The 23,517-nt window shown below is 36.2% G+C and overlaps 1 long non-coding RNA gene across 8 annotated transcripts; it reads right to left on the bottom strand.

Moving 5' to 3' along the window:
- Window positions 1-102: 102 nt before the first annotated feature.
- Window positions 103-21,856, bottom strand: LOC149790008 (uncharacterized). Of its 8 annotated transcripts, none has more exons than XR_016423787.1 (9): window positions 21,189-21,678; window positions 20,561-20,682; window positions 16,071-16,282; window positions 13,363-13,477; window positions 3,002-3,127; window positions 2,567-2,683; window positions 1,518-1,714; window positions 860-1,017; window positions 103-664 (listed from the first exon to the last, which is right to left on the bottom strand). It is a non-coding gene; the product is annotated as an uncharacterized LOC149790008 (long non-coding RNA). The 8 variants fall into 8 exon arrangements; XR_016423789.1 differs by having other exon boundaries at window positions 2,567-2,656; window positions 16,076-16,282; XR_016423786.1 differs by having other exon boundaries at window positions 2,567-2,656; window positions 21,189-21,677.
- Between the last annotated feature and the right edge of the window lie 1,661 nt (window positions 21,857-23,517).

The raw sequence follows: 23,517 nt of genomic DNA, 5'->3' as shown, positions 1-23,517 counted from the left end.
AATATGACTTTAATGTTTATTTTCTAGATTTAATTAAGATTATGAATCAGAATCAGTCTCCAACTCCACTGTAAAGTTTATCTATTACTTCTTCTGCTCAGGCACCTGCAAATTAAAACAAAATTGTAATGCTTAAATAAAGTCATATCATCTCAGCACTAGTTACATATGCAGAAGTCATGTTAATCAGCATTATAAAAATGTATGAAATTTTCTTCACTGCACTTGTGCTTCCCTTACTATCGTTAAGCCATGATACAAGATAACTTTGCACTTACTTATCATTTCTGGCAAGTGGATGGTGCAATCAATTTGCACAAAGATGAATTTATTTCATCCAAATATTTCATGTGAATAAAAATTCCAAATGGAGGCACTTGTCCGATCAGACAAGATATATGCATATTGTAGTTAGCTGGACTCTAGCTTTGATAGTCCTGGGCAATAGGATAAGCTGATATTGTTATCAGTTTAGAAATGCATCCGCTTTGCAAATACTATGCTTTAAAAGACGAAACTGAATCCAATATTGATGAAATAAGAGTCATTTGGATTATCTTGTTTTTTATCATTCTGCGTTGGTTGGGTGCATATTTGAGGGTCTCTGATATGGTCTCTTCCATTCCATTTGCCTTTGCTTTGCCATTAGTTTTCAAGCAGGCTTCTGCAAGAGTAATAGAATGTTTTAAAAAAGTTTCACAACAAAGGATGCATTGCATTTTTCTAAATGCCAGCAATAATCAATGGAATATTTTTAAAACATGTACTTTGAAATGTGGTCTCAAGTTACTTTATCAATTCATTTAAAAATCTCTGGCAAGTCACATGAAAAACACAATTTAAATCAAGCCATACTTACTTATCAAAACCTGACATATCACAAGCTCTTGAAATGCTTTTTTCCCTTTACGTCCCTTTGGACTATACTCTGGCCAGTCTTTTTGTTTTAAGCTTTTTCATCATCCTGCAGACACTATCCCCAATTGTAAACCTGCCAAGGGAGCTCAAGTAGCATATCTGAAAATAATAATAATAATAATATTACTATTTTTTGATTTTGATATTATTATTAGTAGTAGTATTTCATGATCGATGTGACAAAATATGCTTGTATATAGTTATTTTTTGCCATGGTTTTGCAAGCAAATTTAATTTCTCTAACTTGAAAAAAATTTGATAACATTAACTATGCAACACAATGTACTAATAGCAATTATAAACCAAATTAACCACCGTGAATCTATTAACTTCATAAATGACATTCACTCAAGGATTGAATTAAAGTAGCCACATAATATGTAATAGTGTATATGTAGTAAAATACCTGTTACATGTTCATCTCTAAACATGTTTTGGCCTACATCCGTAAGACAAAACAGCCGACCACTACATGTTCACCCCACCCCCAAAAATAATTATACAGGCACTGCAGAACTTGCATAATGCATATTGAGGTTCACAACAGCAAATAAAGGTTATAACAGTTTTTTTAAATAGAAAATAAAGCCCCAATTTACCATCTTCTTGGAGAGTTTGGGATTCTCCTCCAACCTCTGGCAAAGGCCCTCTAGTTCCTCCACTGAATCACATGGCATTGCAAGAATTTCTTCTCTATATTCTGTGTCTGGGCCTTGTGTATGAACTTGGAGGTCCAGCTGCTCCAACAAATTCTCAATATTTGTGTCCAGTTTCATAAGTACATTGAACTGGAAATCTGTAACAGATTTGTGATGAAATTAGTTTTGAAAGATCAAGATCATTATTATAAACTCCTTAAAAAGATCTGTACAGTGAACATGGGTTTAACAATGAAATATATTTATGGAATGAAATACATGGTTTTTGTACAGTTTATATGAAAACTTTTCCCATAATCCTTTATTTTTTTATTCCCTGGATATGTTGTTTCACTGCTGGTGTCTGTAAAGTCTGCATTCAATGTAGATGGTTTAGGCGTCTGACTTACACAAGACAATGGTATACATCAGAAAGAAAAATAAAAAAAACCAATGGAATGATGAACAGTCGACACATCAATGAAAAACAATTCATTGTTTATTTGCACAAATAAGTCTTGAACAGTATGTTTTATGACCTATAATTTAATTAATTAACATCTCACAATGTTCTGAAATAACAGTATCTAAGCTACAAGAGCTTGTGCTTTCATGTCATAATCTTCCATTTTGCAAACAAATTTTGATGTTGAATCAATGTATATGACCTTAGCATTGAACACTAACATTCAAAATGTCTACAAGATGACAAGACTATTATCAACTGAAGTGACAACAAACCAATGAGTTTTATGTGCATTGAACATAAGCATTTTTAAATGCTACAAAATGTGTTTTTAGTGTATGGCCACAAATTACCCAACATTTTGTCAAACATAAAACAGTTCTACTACCTTAGATGAGAATTAAATTCATAAATACAGTGTATAATTGACCTACTCGTATTTAGAGAGCTGTAAATGAAATAAGAGATTATATAAAAGTCAACACCTGTAGTATTTGTTTCTTTATTCTATAATGTACATTTTTTTTCCATCCTCAATACTTACTACTTGCAGAGGAACTGGCAGAGAGAAATCTTTATATTCTCCACTCCAGAGTGGATGGGGATGGTGATGGTGTTGTCCTTCTGGATGCAGCTAAGAGTATAAAGATTATCACTACTCCTTAATTGCAGTAAAAAAGAAACAAAGAAATCAGACTGGATTTTTTGGCATGTAAACAAAATGCATACTGGTTGCAATGACCACTGTATATAAAGCAGTGATACAATATATCACAAAATGCATTCTTTTTTAACAAAACATCTAATCTCATATATACAGCATCATGAGTAAGTAAGTACTCTTAAACACATCTTATTAAACAGACAGAAAAATGATGAAATTTATACATACTTTTGATAAAGAATTTCCAATTGTGGCATGGTATAAAAGCAATTGATAAAAAATAAAAAGAGACCAGATAAACTAAATAGAACATACCAGCAGGATAAGAGGAAATCTTGGAGTCTGCAAAATACTCTCCATTTCAGGAGGTTTTGGATGAGATGGCTGACCAGAAAGGTTTCCACTTGAGATTTTCATCTTTTTTCAGTTCTTCATTTTCATCTGAAATGTCAATGAGAACTTGTAAATACTGTATGAGTCCTTGAATACACTGACTCCTTGTGACATACAGGGTTTGCAGAACAATCACTAGCAATATTCACCACTTTTAAATCCAGCTGGTGAATTTTCACCATGAAATGCATCCGAATGCAGTGAATAATCCTGGATTAAAGACAAAATAGTGTACAGAAATGTGCAATAAATTAGTCAAGCTCCAGACAAAACAAAGATATGATTTATCTCTGATTCATAATGACTTTTCTTGTGCTACACATTTTACCAATGCAAATTACATTGAATTTTGTAAATTAAATGGTACAATTAAGATATGTATGTCAAAAGATTACTAATCTTCAGCTTTCCAATTAATGCTAAACACAAGTATCAAGTCATGTATTTAGTCTCTCACCACCAATAAATGCATTTTTAAGTAATCATCCTAGAGTGCACCAAAGTCATGTGAACTTGATCCAATTCCAACATTACTGCTGCTTGAGTGCTTAGATCCAGTATTGCCTTCACTAACTGATGTTATTAATACCTCTCTCTCATCAGCATAATTTCCATCATTTTTCAAAACTCCCATTGTAAAACCTCTGCTGAAGAAACTAACACTACACCATAAGGATTTAAAGAACTACTGCCCGGTTTCTAATCTCCAATTCATATAAAAAATCTTACAAAAGGTTGTTCAATCCCAGCTTGCATCTTGTCTGAATTCAAACAGTCTTTTTAGCAATGTACAATCTGCATATCGCCCTTGCCACTGGACACAAATTGTGTCTGCAAATAGATTACACTCCAGCCCAGTTGATCTATGTTGTGGTGTTGCACAGGGGTCTGTTTTTGGACCTGTTCTCTACACTCTATACACTCAGCTGCTCTCAAGTGTCATAGATCATCATCCAGTGTCTCACCAATTGTACACTGATGACACCCAAATATACAAATCTAGCCACCCAACTGAAGTTGATGCTACCATCCAAGGTGTAGAGATGTGCATTTCTGATGTGAAATCATGGATGACTTGTAACAAGCTGCAGATGAATGATGATAAAACTGAGGCCATTCTGATTACAACACAAAGACTTTCTCATTCACATCCTTTACCTCACACAATAAATATCAGCAACACCAACATTAAATTCACACAATCAGTACAAAACCTAGGTGTTACTCTGGACAGTACTCTCACATTGCACCAACATGTCATGAACATATGCAAGGCTGCATATCTTGAGCTGAGACGCATCAGCTCCATTCTCAGATATCTTTCAGTTGATGCCACTAAAACACTTGTGTGTTCATTACTACTTTCAAGACTGGACTATGGTAACTCAATTATGTCTGGTTCATCTTAATATCTACTGCAGAGACTTCAAAAAGTTCAAAACATAGCTGCTTGGATCATACTTAGCGTACCACAATCAGAGCACACCTCCCCGCTGCTCTGTACCCAACACTGGCTATCCATTCGATCCAGAATCAAACACAACATTAGTTCTCTGTGCTACGTTTCACTGACAGACTCTAGTCCAACATACCTATCCGACCTCACCTATGTGTACACACAAGCAAGATACTTACACTCCTCTTCCGGCAATCATATACTCATTATTCTCACTATGAAAACAGAGTCACATGGACAGCATTCTTTTGCATACCAGGGCCCAGCAACATGGAATGAATTACCCACTGAACTTAGACACAAAGACGCAGTGATCCCATTCAAGAGTGCTCTCAAAACTACTTATTCTGACTGCAAAAACAAACTTAATGACTTAATAATGTTAACTACCTTAAATATTCTCAGCATGTTTTTTATGTTTTCTAATTTCATGGTGTTTGTTTTTGTAATCATATCATTGTGTATGTTTTTATGTTGTCTAATGTTGCAAAGCGCTTAGAGCTTCTAAAGATTAGGCGCTATACAAAGTCCTCATTATTATTATTATTATATTTAGCTTGGATGAATATTTTTTAAATCAGTGGCCATAACTAAAACAATGGGATTTTGTTTTATGATCATAAAAGTATGTTGGACACCATCCATGATGTACAATGCTGTCTGACATTTCTATGCACCTAAGGTTTCCATCTCAAATATTAAAGCAAAATGCATACCAAATTTGACAGATTGACGAAAATAAAAAAAAGGAATGCTTACCATTTGAAAAGAGGCAACTGTCACTAGAATATTCTATTCAAAATGATATTAATTTTGGACACAGGGGATACCACCCCCATGTTTTCCTGACTCGTGATATGTCGGCCTATTCTGTGCACAGCTTTAAAAGATGTAATGTTTATCCATCGAGCTATAGAAATGAAATACATTTACTGTAGACTGTTTCTGTCAGCAGTTAAGTTGAGTAATTAGGTCAGGTTTATAGCTAGTTTACAAAATTCAATGTAGAATGCCAATAAATGACAAGATATATTTTTGCAAACTAAAGTGATCTTGAAAAAAGATTAGTAAAGTTTAACATTTTATAAAAAATAAGCTATTATGTGGAAAAGAAACAACAATGAAATAGGATGCAATGTGTTTACGTCTAGTTTTGGAAGGTACCGTCTCTAAGGTACCGTCATAATTGTACCGTAGTTTAATGGGTGGAAAGGCCATTGAAAGGTAAGGGCAGTGCGGAGACCATCAAGTATGTTCCAGAATAGCTGAATCTTTGTAGATACATAGATCCATTCGTAACTTCAGTCCGCAAGCGAAAGACTGTACTTCGTATCCCAATCCTGACTCAGGTCCGAAGTAGACAAATCCTGTTCTAGCTAAAACATACGAAGAAGGTAATCCTTCCCTATCCGTAGGCCATTTTTGAAACATGTCCAATCGACGGGCACAATCACAATAGTCAGGTAAGAAGACTGGAAAATGGTACGGTTTGAACTTGGAGTTCTCGCTGGATTTCTCACTCGATTCTTGCTGTGGCGAAGTCATCCTTCTGGTGGGTGGCTATCCTCTTACAACCAATGTTTTATACCGACATGTCCATACGGCAAAGTAAAGTGGGTGGGAAGCCGCACTCGCTTCTGCTACACGATTTGATAGACTTTTTCCAAGGGTCGACTGACGATGTGGTGTGTGGGTAAACGTACAATCTTGTTGGGTTGATAGGTGGTCACTTTCTCTAGACTGCAAGGCTTCTTTCAATACGCCAAAGTTGACCACTCGACTGGTACGATAATTCAGAGTAAGTCCTTTCACTTTACACTTCGTGTGCACTTCTTGTTTGTCCCAGTATTCGTAGCCGTAATTTTTGGGACCACCACTGACGAAACTTAGAATCTTGTCATCGGGGTGCTCGTCTGTCCAGGCTCCTAAACGGTCTCCTTCGATGTCAGGGTGCTGTTGACTCGGGTGATCGATATAAATGCAACTGTCCACGTCAAAGTACAAGACACGTTCCCCTAACAGTTCTAAAGCTTCGTACAATTTTAAGCGAGCATGAGCTGTCATGTAAGCTGCAATGATGACATTTCCAAAGGGGTCATCTTCTACAAAGTTCAGATCTTCTTCGTAATTCACCAAGATCAAATCCTCACGAACGACGTCCACGTGTTTCATGAATTTGGCTTTGTTGTGAATCATCTGAAAGTAGCAGGAAGGTTCCTTCAAATACTCCGTCTTGGGTAAACACGGTCATTGTGCCATTTTACCCAACAAGCAATTTAACATCACTTTGGCAAACGATCGCCTGCTTTCGTTTTTCTCAATGTGATCTAAAGTAATGCCTTCTTGTGCCCAGAATTTCTCTCTGAATGTCTTTTGGTCTTCGGGAGTGTGACACCAGGACAGATAGCCACTGGCTTCTTGCTTCAGTTTCAAAAAGGCATCCACGTAGTCTGCGAAAATGCCTTTCTGCGTGGGGTCACCCTTGTGGAATTATTGTGTCTTGGGAAAGTGGCAAATTTCGTACACTTCTAACAGTTGGTATCCCATGTTCAGAGCTTTGAACAATTCTACGCTGACCCATGTCCCCGTCAAGGCCCGTTCTTCCTGGGTGTGATGACAAGGTTGATCTTGGTTGCACGTTTCAGCACAAGTACGGCACAAAGGAAACATAAGTTTGCCTTGGCAATGGCGAGATAAGACGGGATGGTATAGGTTCGTGGGAGGCAAAACTTTGCACTTGATCAAGCCTTCGTAGTGTCGAATGTTTTTCAGGTCGATGTGTTCGGTGAACAATTGTGGGTGCCCTGCAGGAAAGCAACAATATTTGCACACGTAGGGATACAGTGAACACACGTCCAAGTATTTGATTTCTTCTCCTTTCTCTTCATCAGCTTGGTACAGCAAACAGGTGGCATTGGTCCTTCCTCCGTACAAACTATCCCTCGGGTTCAGGGGGTCCATGAACTGGTAACTTTCCATGAGGCGTTTAAACTCGGGATCGGTGTTCAAACGGTGATCGTATTTGTGTTCCCACATTTCCACCACTTGGTATCCTTCCTGTTCTAACTTTAGGCGTCACTGACAAATGGCCTGGTACAAGTCTTCCATGGTTCGTTGTAAGAACTGATTTTTAGTGCCGCGGTCAGGGTAACAGACGGGACATCCGTGAAATAAGCAACCGTTAAACTCGTACATGATCTTGGGGTTTTCTAAGTCCCAGCCATCGACCGAATGCATTCCGATGATCTTTTCGCCCTGTCCGTTGCGGGCATGCTGAATCCATTTGTCTTCCTTGTCGCACAAGTAATGCAACCAGCATGGGGCTTTGACCGAGTATTGACGTTTGACATAGTTGGTCGTTTGAGGACTGATGACAGCCACAGTGTTTTCAAGCATGAATCGTTGTCGGTAGACTAAGGAACACGCTTTGGCAATGGTGCAAGCTTCTTTCAAAGGATCAACCCCTCCGTGTTCCATGAACAGTTCTCGAAATTTTCCACAGCATCGCCGTAAAATGTCCACGTCGGAATGACGATACTTTAGCATTTCTTCCTGAAAGTCGAAAGGGTCGGAGGCGTGAGCCTGGTACCAAGCGTAGAAAGTTTCTCGTTCGGTACGCATGTTGTCAGGGTCGTAATAGTGAGCCTGAGGCAAATGGGGTAGAACGGCGTGTTGATTGGCTTCTGTATTGAAAAAGTGTGGAAAGTACCCTTTAGCCATTTCTGTCATTCCAAACATTTTAGGCATTCGACTCAAAGGCATGGCTAAGTAGCTCATCGAATCTTTAAACTGCACTTGTCCCACTTGCAAGAAAATGATTTTGGCTCCGTTCAAAGTGACTTTAGGACGCTCGGTGCCACGTTCCGTATAGCATCTCAAAAGAAACTGTCCATCGTATCCGGAGAAATTATGAGCCATCACCGTGGCATGGTGATGACATTCTCCATAATAATGTTCGATGTCCTCTTGGCTCCACGTCTTGTCGATGGGGTCTAAGACCCATTGTGTGAAATCGGCTAGTGTGTTCGGTCCTTGAAAGATTTTTTCACGCCCTCCAGGAATCTTACTGCAGTGAGGGCAATAACTCAAGATAGGTTCTTGAATCACTTCTCGCACGCTCGATGAGCCACGCAGAAATTAGGAATGTGAATACCGGTCTCTTGCATGCATTCGAAATCGAAAAAGATGAAATTGCCTTTCTTCTTCTTGTGACCATCCTCTTTCTCTGGTTGGGATTGGTATTTTTGCATGTAGCATTGGTGTTCCAAGTCCACAATGCAGTGACAAATGTGACATTTTTTCTTTCCTGAACATACGTGTGCCTTGGTACTGTTGATACATAGACCTTGTCCACACATTGGGCACAATCTCAGGAGTTGACAAGCACATTTCTTCTGTGAACCTTGCATCTTCAGATGTTGTTGGTAACAGGCAGGGCTGACAAATGTGCGCAGACAAGCAGGACAATGCACTGGTTCTTGCCCTTCGCTCAGACAGGGTTGAGAGGCCAAACATCCTGAGCATTTCGATCCACAATGTTTGTGTTGCTCTCGATTATTATAACCATCATAAGTCACATTTCTCACAGTAATATTTGTATCCCAGGAATCCAGTGATAGTGGTAATGGTATCGAAATGGTCATCGTGATGATAGAGGTGAATGTATTTTCCATCCTTAAAGTCTTTCCCTCAAAACGACAGAGACCCGCGCACTTCTTGAGGGTGCACTTTCAAGGTGTATCGTGGAGCTAGGGCATCTTGCAATTTTTGCATCTCAGGAATGCCACAGGATGTGTCTTTGGACAGGCATGCTTGTTGTAACAGAAGTTCTGCTTCATTTCGTTGTTTGGCTCGGTTCGATTTTCGAATGTTCTCCCAGGCTCTTTTCCATTCTACCGTGTCGTTCTTGTCGGCATAGGTTCATCCCACCACGATGGCTCGGGCTAAACACATGTGGTCTTGAAAATTGTTAATTTGGACAAGACTTGTTTTGGTAATGCGAAGGTTGTTGACCAATAAGGTCTTTCTGCATTGTCCGGTCCCTTGAGGAGGAGAGACGTGGGTCATGTCCAGTGTGGCTTTTCCATCGGTGATGTCAAACTGGTCATTAGATTGTTGCACGTGTTGAATCTTGTCCATGACTTTGGAAGTGGTCAATTCTGCAGGGCTGCTAAACTCGATCCAAACAGGGGATTTCAAGCCGTCATGTTGTATGGAAAGTCTCAAGCAATCATCTTTTTTGGGTTGACATTGTCGCTTGAGTGTGGTGAGCAAAGAATCCCACATGTCGGTGATGAACCCTTCTGCTTTCTCTAACAGTACTTCAGACTTGAAATCTTTAAACTTCACTGTGTATTTGTAAGCCGTAGTTCTAAATTTTCTAGAGGGACGCTCTTCCGTCTCTCGAATGTCATAGTACTATTCAGGGTTGACTAAGGGTGGTAAACTTTGTTTAGAGGGTTTGGATTCTGGTTCACTCATGTCCTCTTCAAAATCACTGGCATGAATTTGTGCCAAGACTTCAGCCCTGGTACGAGGCGATAGATTACGTTTCTGCCTCTTACTTTCTTCTTCTTTCTTCTCAAATGAATTGGATCATTTCATCTCGATAGCATAAAGTCAAATGACTAAAGTTTAAACACCATGGACTAATTTATAGTCATAGCAGACCAGCGTATATAAAGGGTATGTGTCTTGTCCTTTCACTATTCATTTCACTCTCAAACTGAGCACAACGATGGAAGAGACTACCAAGATCGAACGTTTCATCAGAGCTTTGCGAGGGGTCATTAGAAAATTCTCTTCAGACCAGCCGAGGGACTACTCTCCTTCCTTTCAAGATAAAAGTCAAGATACTTGCTATATCTGTCAGAAGAAAGGGCATTGGTCTTCAGAGTGTCCAGACCGTCAAAAAAGAAAAAAAAGGGGTTAGAAGAGACAAAAGTCAAGATACCTGTTATTATTGTCAAGAAAAAGGACATTGGTCACCAGACTGCCCAAAAAAGAAACAAGAGGAGTCAGAAGAAGAGAGGGATTCTTCAGAGGAAGAGGAAGAGGAAGAAAACAGACAGGTGAAGAAAAAGAAACAGAAGAAGAAAAGAAGGGAAGAAAGTGAGGAGGAAGAGGAGGAAAAGACTATGACGGTGAAGAAATTAAAAAAACAGAGAGTGAACAATGAGACAGAATAAGTCTATGAACTTTTTAAAGTGCTCTGTTGTGAATTGTGAATTGTAAATATTTATAAAAGAATAAATTAATTATAGAAGGTAAGTGTCTTTGGGTTTTGATTTTAAAATAAGAACCTACACTCACGCACACTCATACACAGACAGGTACTATTGGGTAAAATGATTTTTTTTAGTTTTAGTCTATCTCTTTTCGAGAGACGTGGATGGCCCTGAAAAGGGCCTTTTTTGGTGTAAGGGGTGAGTTTAAACAATCAACTTTAACTGTCTTAAGCCTTTGCCACGGCCAAGGCCTAATTCTGGACTGCGTACTGTTGATGATGATTTCGTTGAAATCACTAAGGGTGGTGCGGTAGGCGTTGTCACAGGGTTGGAGTGTTTAGCTTGGGAAGGTCGTATTCTCTTCAGCCGTAATAAAGAAGTCTGATACATTTGTTTCAGACTTCTTAACTCCGCTAAAATGTCTAACAGTACCGTGACCGTTTGATTTTGACACCCTTGTTTCTTTGCTGCTGCTTCTTCTTCTTGTTGTTTTTTTTCTTACCTCTTCTTCTTGCTGCTGTTGCTGTAGGAGAAAAGCTTGTTCCGCTTCCTTTTGCTGTTGTATAAATTTCTCCAATTCTTCTTTCTGTCTCTGTCTAAAATTTTCCATGTGCGGTAATGAAGGAGAAGGTGACGAAGGTTCAGGAACAAATTCTTGCAAGGTAAAAAAATCCACAAAATCCCAATTCACCTCTTCTGAAAGTAAGTCTGGGTTCCCTTGGGTAGTCTCCACCATCAGTGCACCCCAATTGATCGTTTTCTGAGTTTCCGTCATGTTGAAAAACTGTCGCTTAGATTGACTGCGCACAGGCGCTAGCGAATCTATATAGACTATGTGACGTCACAGACTGCTCTCTTCGGATTGGACGTGGGCTGACTGAATTTTGTAACGCGTGTTTGGATTGGTCAACAAACTCAATCCGTTTCAATCCTTCCTCTCCCTATAAATAAGTACAGTTCACTGCATTCCTTCACCTGTTACTCAGCACCCCAACATGTGGACCGACGTACAATCTTCAACGCTTGTGTCTTCGATGATGTTCCGGACGGACATACCAATGTATGTCCGATCCAACTGGACAGTTATCCACAGGACAGACACCAGCCTGTGGATGCGAAGAATCTTATGTGGAGCATCAAGGATGCCTCAAAAGAGTCTTAATCTATGGTCCTGCAGTCAGGCGCAGCCTAAGGTCAAGAAGAAGATGTCACAGATGCCCTTTATGTTAAGGGTATATTAACATAAAACCAAAGGCCCTTTTCAGGGCCATTCCTATCTCTCGAAAAGATCTTGACTTTCAATTGCCTACCCCTTTTTTTATTTTTTTGTTTAAAAAAATAATAAAAAAATAGAGACCCCTCCCTGTTTCAATTTTCGCCTGTTCCATTTTCATAGACCCATCAGGTCGGGACCTTATTAAAATAGGGTCCCGACCCTGTTCCATTTCCCCTAGTCCCAAGACAGTCCCACGATTTATTCCCCATGTTCAATTTCCCTTGTCCCTAGAGTGAATAGATTTTTTTCTTTCTCCCATGTTAAATTCCCCTTGTCCCTAGAATGGATATTTTTTTTTCTCCCATGTTAAATTACATAGTCCCCAGAGTGGATATACCCTTTTTAACATGGAAGTTCCCTAGTCCCTAGACCGTCCCTATTCACTGCTACCATTGTCATTACCAGCCTGAAACCCAATTTAATGCCATTTGTATAAATTCATTTCAAATAAATAATTGAAGTGTGAAGTCAAGCAAGTATTCTGTTTGCAGATTTTACATTTTAGATATTATAGTAAAGTCATATTTTCTCTTGTTTAGTAAACTTTATTGCAACTGGTTCCAAAATAGTAAATCTTATTTAATGTTCATTCACCAGAATAGGTATTAATACAATCCCGAATTAACTGTATGGTACTAAAATATACCCTGATCTTGTGTGAGATTGTAATATACAGAACTATACCTCAAGACAACAATAATATATTGAATTTATATTATATCAAGACTGTCATGGTTATGAACTCCAACTTTATTCAGGTTTTTTCATAATAAATGATCATTTTGTGCTATGGTTGAAAAGAAATCAAAGTTCAGTTTAACTCCATTCTCTCCACATTTGTCAGTTGTTAAGAGGCATACTCATCCTCAGTGTTATAGTAAAATGTAATCTTATTTGGATCAATCTTGGTGGTGTAATATATGAATGGAGAAAGAATATTATCATCCAGATTAAAATATGTTTTATTCAGACTCTACTAAAATTTTTAGTTGGATATGGGTTACGGAGCCTGATGTGTACGAACAAAGCAATGTGTACCATGACCTTTCTAATTTAACATTTTAAACTCCTGCAGAAGAAAGAGATTTTTTAGATCCATTAAACTGTATTAACAAAAACATTTCTTCAGTATGATTTTCCTTTACTTAGTATTGACAAAACTCATATTTTAAAGTTGTTGTTTTTTTGTGTTTGGTTTGGCCTTTTATGGTAAACCAACACAAGTAAGTTATTTAGTGCCAAGGCACTTTAAGTATAGTGCCTTGCCCAAGGACACACCATGGTAGCTAACCCAGGTTGGTCTGATGGTAGAATTTGAACCTACCTTATTTCACAGGTCCAGAAAGCCAACCACTGAGCCACTACAGCTTCCCATCTTATAGTGGAATGCTGGTATACTTTATGATCAAGAAGGATGGGTTGGGGTATGCATGTTGCATCTGAAAAAAGTGATGGAATTTTTGTTTACATAATATTTTAGTCATACAATATGAATCATTTTCTATAGATTTAAGATGTATCAGATCAAGTTAAGAAAAATCATATATTCTGTTTCCTGGGAATGTACTAAAATTCACTGTTATTGTTTGATTTTTTGGTAGTAAGCTTACTTGGTATTTTTTTTCTTTTTAACTTGAATACCTAATTTGTTAACATCCTATTCTAAATCTTCATAGTTCTGTCTATTAAGTGACAACTGTTGATACATGTAGGGAAGTTTCTGTTTATATCTTTTGATTTTTGTGATTCTGGAAGTTGCAGTATTTGTTGTTGTACTATTAACCATTTCAGTAATTTAATGAATGCAGAGTATACTGCTCTATAAATGAAATTTAAGGGAAAATAATGTAAAAGTATGTTTCACTGCAAATATAAATTGTTTAAAATAATATATCATTTATCATATGACTATTCAATTGTGGTAACTAGTATTCCATCCAATATATATATATATTAAAATATGTCTTTTCATACAGCTGGTGATCATTTAGATACAAGTCCAATTGAACATAATCAAATTATCAATGCAGGTGTTTTTATTAGTAGTAGTATTGCAAGTATAAGTGTTAGTATTAAGATTTCATATACAGGTATGATAAGTGTATCATAATGTTTAAATGATGCTCCTTGTTACAACATAAAATATGTTCATTGAAACAAATGGTTCACTGGTAAATTGGCAGCAAAGGTCTTCACTGAATTATGTTGCATAAACTATTTTACAATAAAACATATATGATGCATCTCAATTATGATGAATGTGAGGAGGAGGATTGATAATAATGCAATTTAAGTTATCTTCATAACAAAAGTTCTAGCAGATGTGTAATTTTTATGTGGTTCATCATCAGTTTGAAACTGGTCTATGATTTCTGGATCTGGACATATCTGGTCCCCTGCTGTTGTGCTGCTATGGTCTTTACAGTTCATTAGGATATCAGTTACACTTGGTTTACATTTAGAACCCCATGGGATAGAATGCCCAGTTTGAAACTGAGAGAATGGTTAATTATCCATAATATAACTCCTGCAGTTATTATTAGGTTTGATATCAAGGTCTTTCTTTAAAAGCTTTTCAACTCAGGTTCTGTTCTACCATACAGATAAATAAAGTCAAATTCAAGGCTTTCAGATTTGTCCAGTTTGTTTCATGTGTTGCAGCAGACAGACTGTATATTGCCACTGTACCATATAAATATCAGTGCTTAGTCTGCTCTCAGTTGCTGTGGTTTGATTAGTTACAAGTGTCATCACATGTGACTAATTATTGACCAATGTAATGAAACTTGTATAATTAGAAGGCTGGACATAGTACACAATTAATTTTACTATATGTTCTCTACATTTGTTTCTCAGTACTGACCTTTCCACTGTGTGACAATCAATGCAAATCATATGTTAATCTAAAATACCTTCAAAGATGACTTCACGGTGAAGTTCTTGTCAAAGGTTGACGTGCTCTTTTTTTAGATCATTGACTGTCAACATAACAGCATGTAACCAGAACACGTATTTCACTTCCGGATCATCACCAAGGCCTTATTACTCACTGTGCACTGTCGCCAAAATACATACAGACAACAACACCCTGAGCTCATATTATCAAGAATAAACAGTTACCTTTAAATCCCTACCAAAAATGCATAAATAAAACTCTTCTATCACCACCAAAATGAGAGAGGAAAAAATGTTCTAAAAATAGACTAGAACTACATTCGTGGGTACTGAACTGGAAGTATTAATTGTGATGTAATTCCTGACAGGCTCCATGTTTTACGCCAATTTTAGTCAAACTTTTATATTTGCATGCTATACCTATTTCAACTTTATACATGAAGTCTTTTTGAATTTCCTTGCAAGGAAAACATGTGACACCTGTCAGAAAGTATGTAGTGCTGGTGTTCCACAGGGTGCAAGTTCTGGTCCAAGTGCTCTTGAGAAACCAAAACTAAATTTGCTATATCTTCCTTAATTATAGGAATTTTTCAATGCAGTAAAAACCTAATTGTGATACAAGACAAGCCCTGTCTGAAAATATGTTTGAAAGTTACAAATGTTGATAAATTCAGTTTTAATGGCAAATTAAATAAACATTTAAATTTTAAAAACTAAATTTTATTGAAAACTTAAATTTTCATACAAGTTTTAAAACACAGTTTGACAAATTTTAGAGAGAAAAGTTGACTAATGAATGATATTTAAAACAAATGGTAGTTTGGGTCTGTATAACTGATAACATTTTCCCCAGGGGTAGTGAAGCATCATAGCTCATAGTGATTTTGGCAGCAAACCGCAATATGCCTGTCCAGATGCATATAGGTGTACACACTAAAGAAACACTGACAGGTGCTATGTTCCACATTTATTGTGTCAGGTACTTAGGCAGTTGTTTCCATAACTAATAGCACATTCAGATTTAAAGTTCTAATGGGACCACTACCATGTTTTATAGCAAAAATGCATTCCATTTCAATGTCGATAACAACAAAAGGTGGCAATGGGATAGGAAAATAGTTTCTAGGGAGGTTCTACCTTACTGAAAAATGGTGCTGATCTCTCTCATGAAAACCTAAGCCATGTCTTTGAGGTGCCATATATCAGTGTGGTGATATGAACTAATCTTGGTCACTTATGGCAGTACACTGCACATGCCCTTATGAAACCATGCTATTACCACCAGACTACTCAGGAGAGCTTCCAAGCTGATCCAACTCTAACACTTTGTTCCAGATACCAGGCTAGACCTGAAAAGATACAATATGTTTCACTTAATTCTAGAAAACAGTAAGATCTATGTAAATGAAGTTAAAATGTGTTAGATATGGTGATTTCAAATTAACATTAAGGTTGCAAGCATGGGGGAAAATATTAAACTTGACAGAGTGACACTCAGAAATGTGAAGCAATGGCCATGTATTAAAGTGTTAAATTCATCCTAAAAGTATATGAGGTTTCTAGAAGCACATTTAGCCATTTACAAGTTAAATAACTAATCAGGTAGACTATGTATCATAAAGTTTAAGGCAATGTTGGGGTGGTGAGGTTTGATCATTGGTGTAAACATTATTACATACCAGTATACAGGAAAGTCAAGTGACAATGTACTAAATTAGAATGTGTTACTATAAGCATTCTTATTCATGAGGGAAATAACAATTTTGGATATTGCAAGTGAATACAGCCAAATGTGGTCATACAAATCAACTATAAGCACCAATAAATCCTATATCATCAGCTAAATGTGAAATTCTCATCCCCAAAACTTGTAAACAAGGATGGAAATTTGCATATGTGGGACATATACAATGTACTTGTTAAGATCAAATGTGCAAACATAATTCAAATGATCTATTTGAACATTTATATGGTATTTTGAAGAGTGTTGGTTACCAGTTATTAAGCTCATTGATTGAGTGGAATCAGATATCAGCTGATGTTTCAATACTGCACTCTGTCAAAGTACTAAATTGAAATATGTTACCATACATAGGCATATTCATGATGAAAATAACATTTTGGGATATTTTCAGTGCACATAGCCATAAATGTGCTTTACAGGTTCACTATAGGTACAATGTCAGCCTATATGATGTACTGAATGTGAACTTTTGATCCCAAACATTCTAAAATGGATGGATATTTGTACATGTGGGATATGTAACCATGTACAAAGTTAAATTCAAATAATTTGTTTGAATGCTTCTTATGTAATCTTTAGAGTGTCAGTTAACAAATAGTATTAGTAATTAATAATGCATAAAGCAAGATGGATCATTAGAATTCCCATAACATCATATAGGCCACAATGCCGCACTACACCAATAATATCTTAACCTAACTGAACAATGAAATGGAATGCATTTTGTATTCAACTTACATCATTTTGCTTTTTTCTTACATCCAAGGGTAAATATACCTGGGGGAAGCATATTTTATCCCTTTGACCTGTATTTCATTCTCAGACAGCTTAAAATGATTTAGTACAGAACTTGAGTAGGTTCTAGTATAAAGTTTTCATCGCTGTCCTCTCACTAAATACCTTATAACTATGTTTATAAAGAATTACTGAAGGCTATACAAGCAGATGTTTGTTACTCAGGCAGTGACCCCATCGTAAACACATAAATTAACTGATTGGACCCCTAATAAATAGTCTGAATGGCCAATACAAATTATAATTTTGTCTTCATGTATTTTTAATGAAGGTCTCATTTTGACTACAAAGATATTTTCTCTGACAAAATGTGACAAAAATCCAACATTGGAGCTTTTATATGGTGTAGGAATACATACATGCTGATAACATTTAATATGATTCCCAAAAATATTATATATGTGCATTATAGGGGATTTTTAATTATTTTTTTTATTTTTTTTTTAAATTTTATTAAAATTTTTAAAATAAAAATTAATTTTTTACTTTTAATTTCATTTTTATATTTTAAAAGTCAATATACATGACATATTAAAATTTCATGTGTCTATCGTTAATAATAAAGATTTTATACCAATTTAAACTTTGCTCCAATACTGCCCTGACAGGACATAGTACACAATTAATTTTACTATATGTTCTCTACATTTGTTTCTCAGTACTGACCTTTCCACTGTGTGACAATCAATGCAAATCATATGTTAATCTAAAATACCTTCAAAGATGACTTCACGGTGAAGTTCTTGTCAAAGGTTGACGTGCTCTTTTTTTAGATCATTGACTGTCAACATAACAGCATGTAACCAGAACACGTATTTCACTTCCGGATCATCACCAAGGCCTTATTACTCACTGTGCACTGTCGCCAAAATACATACAGACAACAACACCCTGAGCTCATATTATCAAGAATAAACAGTTACCTTTAAATCCCTACCAAAAATGCATAAATAAAACTCTTCTATCACCACCAAAATGAGAGAGGAAAAAATGTTCTAAAAATAGACTAGAACTACATTCGTGGGTACTGAACTGGAAGTATTAATTGTGATGTAATTCCTGGCTGTATTTAAAAACTCTAAAGATCTTAAATGTGTGCTAGAGGGTAGGGTTAGCAGTTATACTCCCAATTATGTTTGTGATGAGCAAAAGCAGCTGCACAAATTTGAGCTTTTAGTTTGGTTCTGGTAGGGTCAAAGGATGCAGGTACATTTTACATTCATTTTTTACTAGAAATAGCTATTTTCAATATTTTTCTGTGACAAGGCAACTAAAAGAATCAGTATGTGCCTTATGCATGAATAAAGTTCACTAGTACTATAACAAATTAGCATACTTTTCATCACCCCTCTACCATCAAGATTTTTTTATATTTACCTCTGTAGCAGACACAAATAAAAGTCGGCAGCTCATTTGCAGACTAAGTTACGCATATGATCTCCAATGCTCATCTAACTGTGACAGGCAGTCACCAACAAGCCAACCTATTTCCATGCCTAACTCAAAGTAAATCTGAACCACATTATAGATTTAGCTTATGTGTAAATTTATAAATGCTAGGCTTGTGATAATTAGGTTCATGCCTTCTACCTTAAAAATTAGAGGGATGTCAAAATACAAAACTATCCAGTGAGACCTATGATGTTAATTTTAATCCCTATGGGATTTGTGACATAAAAAACCCAAATGCTTTATGTATTAAAAGGTAACTAATGGGGGCAGGATCTGCAGTGAATCAATGGTTAGTATGCTAGACTCCTGATAAAAATGTTTGTGTTAAAATCCTGTTATCAAGTCAACCAGGTTACCTACTGCAATGTACCCTTGCCTTACTCCAATTCCCTCAGTACTCAGTAAACAACTAGTGTTGCTGTACATAACAAAACCAGTCCACATTGATTTTACATATTTTACTAAATCCTGACAAAAATAATTCTCTAAATAAAGAATGATTAATATGTGATGGTCTCGCATGTAATCAAACTCTTCCAAGCTTTTAATGATATGAACCGATTTATCAATGTTTATCAAATTTGCATGAAAAACTATTTCTTATTTGTCATCAAATATGTTCAATGTTTTGATCATATAAGCATTTCTGCTACATTAGATCAAAATAATCTTTTTGTCAGAAATAGAGCCCTTATAGTATTTGCAAGGTCAACCAATCAGATGCAGAATTTGAGTTTAATATGAATGAATATTTTTTTTACAAAATTGCTCTTTTGCTATATCTTGATGAGATAAATCTATTCACCAAGTCTGATAAAATTAATGAGAAATAGTTTTAAGAGCAGTAGCAAGAATGGCTAGTGAGATGTAGAACCACCACATTATATGCATAGATTTTGCTTATAGCCTCAGACATACAAGCAAATAATTAAACAAGTCAGATCTAAATTGGATCATAAACACTGTTGTGCAAATCATAAGAAACTGCCAATCAGATGCAAGGTCACTTCACTACCATACCTTTATCACACTCATAATAAGCATCATTGTGAAACTTGACTATATAAGCCCAATGGCCAAGCATGATCAAACTTGAATCAGCAGTAGTGGTTATAACCTCATGTATTTGTATGCATCTTCACTTCTTCAATCTAGATCTCATTTATATAAGCATGTATTCTAAGTTTAGTAAAAACTGCACTACATGTATAAATATTGCATGCGGTGGTAACATACTCAGATGAAAGATCACCTTATTATTATTAATGGTTAACACTCATCAAACTTCAAGGACAACTTAATGATTTTAGCCTATATTGTGGAAGTATGGCTTTTAGGCTGGTTAAAAAACTCAACTAATCTTATACATGATCACATGTATATACTTGGATTTTGCTCATTATTAGATTTATCCAAGATGTTGATTTAAGCCCAAAACCAAGTTTTATATAAACAAATTGATCAGAACTATGGACTCCAAAGTAGCTAATTTCTTACTGTTGAAAGACAGAAGGGGATGTGAAATAAATAACACACTCTGGACCATTACATAAACCCACTTAGCCTTTTGACCAGTTGAGATAAAATATCAACAATATGTTAAATAAGATTGATAAATTATGTTTTCTCACATTACCTCTAGCCCTTTTCAACATGGATGGTATTTTTCTTCCACATATGTCAGCTCTTAATTAGTGGCCCTTTCCCATCATGAATGTTGTAGGTGAAACTCTCAGAATTAGGCTTTTTAATTTATATCTGTAGAAGAAAAAAAACTATTGGTCTGCATATATCAATGTCACCATTTCTGTATTAGATTAAAATACCATATGCGTGTGTGTGTGTGTGTGTGTTAATTTTAGAATTTAAGCAAACTTGTCTCCATGTGTTTATTTTAAAACTGATGATGATAACACATAACAGGTTCAATGGATAAAATGTTATTTCTTACTTCTTACAACTGCTCATTATATCTGAATTTACATTCAATGTTTGTTTTAATTAACATATTTGGGATAATGGGCAAATTATTTATTTTGTAGTTTATCATTATATCATTTACCAGTCTTTTATCATTCAAATATGTAAAATATAGTACCATTATACTGACTTCATATTCTATATGATATCCCAGCAATACATATTAAGCAGATAAGTGCAAATAAAAATGTTCAGAATGTAAAATTTACTCCAAGCTCAAAGAAGATCAGCAAAAGATAATATCCAACAAATTACCAAACAAAAAGCGAAGTTAACGCAGTTACCTTTATTATGATGTCTCCAACACCAACGGTACTGTACAGCTACGTCTTCTGAGTTTTACCGTCATCTTGTCTTTCAAACCAGAATTAATTTCTTGAGCTCTTACAAAATGAAGAAACTTTTAAAAACTATAATTTAAGCAGCTTCTTTACATGCCATCAGATAAATTATGGCACAGTGTTATGTCTGTCAGCAAAACGCAACTTCACATTTGGACGGCGCGCTGTGTGAGCATCGCCGACACAGCAACTGACATGAATTCTCTATTAGCAGACAATGATTCGGAATAAATCCTTCGCAAATCTAACATTCTCGATTTTTCATAGTTCCACTTTTCATTGTTGCATCTGTTTGATTGTACAATTGCTAATGATGTTCAATGAATCAACTTCAATTCATCTGCTGTCTGAAATCCCGGTTCAGTTGGTATTTTCTTCCGCGCATGATGCCGTGTAAATAAAAGATACGGTCGACATTCAAAGTGGTTTAGGTTAATTTATTATTTTTCTTTATTACGGTCATTTGCAGAAAGTGTTTCGCTAGGGTGAGAAAAAAAATATAACAAAAAGAAAACTTTCTTTTCCAACGCTAATACTGTATATATTTCAATTTGTGATTGATGCTATAAATAAAAAAAAATGATAATAAAGCATTTTAGCCCGTGGCTTCGGCACGGCACTCGTTTTTGTGGGTTTTTTAAAATGTTGTTAGTGTTGTTTTGGGGTTGTTTTTTGTGTGTACCACACTAAAAAACATACCAGGTATTAGGCCTAACGTAGGAAAAGAAATTATCCTCTATTTATTACTATTCTTACTGTCAAATGACGCAAAAGTGATCAAATTGCTATTAAGATTTTGTTTTGTATAACACTTACCGCTCGTTTTCCTCGAGATAAAGCAGCCACTTCAAAATGATTATAAAATCTGTGACAGATGAAAAACGTGGTTTAAATAATTCGTAATCGCCTGCCTTAAAATACTGTAGGAATTTGCTAATGTATTTCATGGCCCTCGTTTGAATAGATACCAACGATCATGTATATCGACCAAAATTTGTATATTCCTGCCCACAATCATGTATTTTGTATTAAACCGTATATTACACGAGCGCTCTGTGGCAAACTCGGGGGGGGGGGGGGGGTCTCTATTATACCCAGAGGCGTAGCTATGATATTTTGCGCCCGGGGACGAACTATAAAATTGGCGCCCCAGCCCCCTCCCCGTTTAATCACATTTTTGAATATTACCCTTGTTTACCTATTATAATGTAACGTTGTAAGCCTCATTTTGGCGCCCCTGTACCTTGGCGCCCGGGGACATATGTACTCCCCTTCCCCCCCCCCCCAGCTACGCCTCTGATTATACCTGCTGTATCAGTTGAGAAATATATTGAACAGATCAGGCCCCAATACTCTCGCTCTGAAAAACATTAAAATAATTATATGCAGAATATCGGTAGGTCTCCCTCTTGCCGAAAATGTCAGCACCGTATATATTTTGCAAGTAATGTAATGGGTATAATAACACACACACACACACACACACACACACACACTTTTTTGGGAGTGGGGTGGGGGCAACGGACAGATGCCCCCATTTCCAAAAAAAAATAAAAAGTATTTTATATTTGTGTATTTCCACCTCATATGTGTTCTACGTTTTATTAAAACAAAATTTTATATAAAAAATTTAGTTTTTAGAATTTTTGTTGGGGTATTTATGTTTCCATAGTGTTATCTAAAGGGTTGTTCGTCCGAGTCTGGTTTTCCTCACCTTGCTCGAAGTTCCTTCCCTTGAAATGTTTTGTAACCTTTGCTATATGTCGCCTAGGTCTCAGTGTTTGCTATATGTAATGGTGTTATATTGTGTGTATGCTATATTTTCTTTATGTTTGAGACAGCAAGTATAGATCAAATATCTTTCCCAGTTGTATTTCTTCCTTTATGATGTTATATTGTATCTTTTAATTTGTTTTATGGTTTTCACATTTTGACGATGGAATGGTGTACTATTTAGATTTTGTTTAAAAAAAATAATTTCCTATTTTATTATTCGAGTGATAATATGTGTCGTTCCTCATAATAGTCTTTAAAGATGTTGTTAGGTAGGTTACGCTCGATCCAAGGTTCACGCTTCTTTATTCTCTATGTGTTTTTCCTGGGTCGCGTTAGGCCTCCTTTATTTAGTTTATCTGATTATGCTTTATTGAAAGATCCAAACGTATTTATGAGACCACATTATTCTATAGTGGTCAACCATGCAGTGCGGGAGAAGTTAGTAGGGTTTTAAACTAAGTGTTATACAGTATGTATTTGTGTCTTTATTTTGTCT

The sequence above is a fragment of the Sinohyriopsis cumingii genome, chromosome 10 (genome assembly GCF_028554795.1).
Source record: "Sinohyriopsis cumingii isolate HCF-2022 chromosome 10, ASM2855479v2, whole genome shotgun sequence".
Classification (NCBI taxonomy): domain Eukaryota; kingdom Metazoa; phylum Mollusca; class Bivalvia; order Unionida; family Unionidae; genus Sinohyriopsis; species Sinohyriopsis cumingii.
The sequence above is the reverse complement of the archived record's forward strand: the minus strand, read 5'-3'. Positions and strand labels throughout refer to the sequence as shown.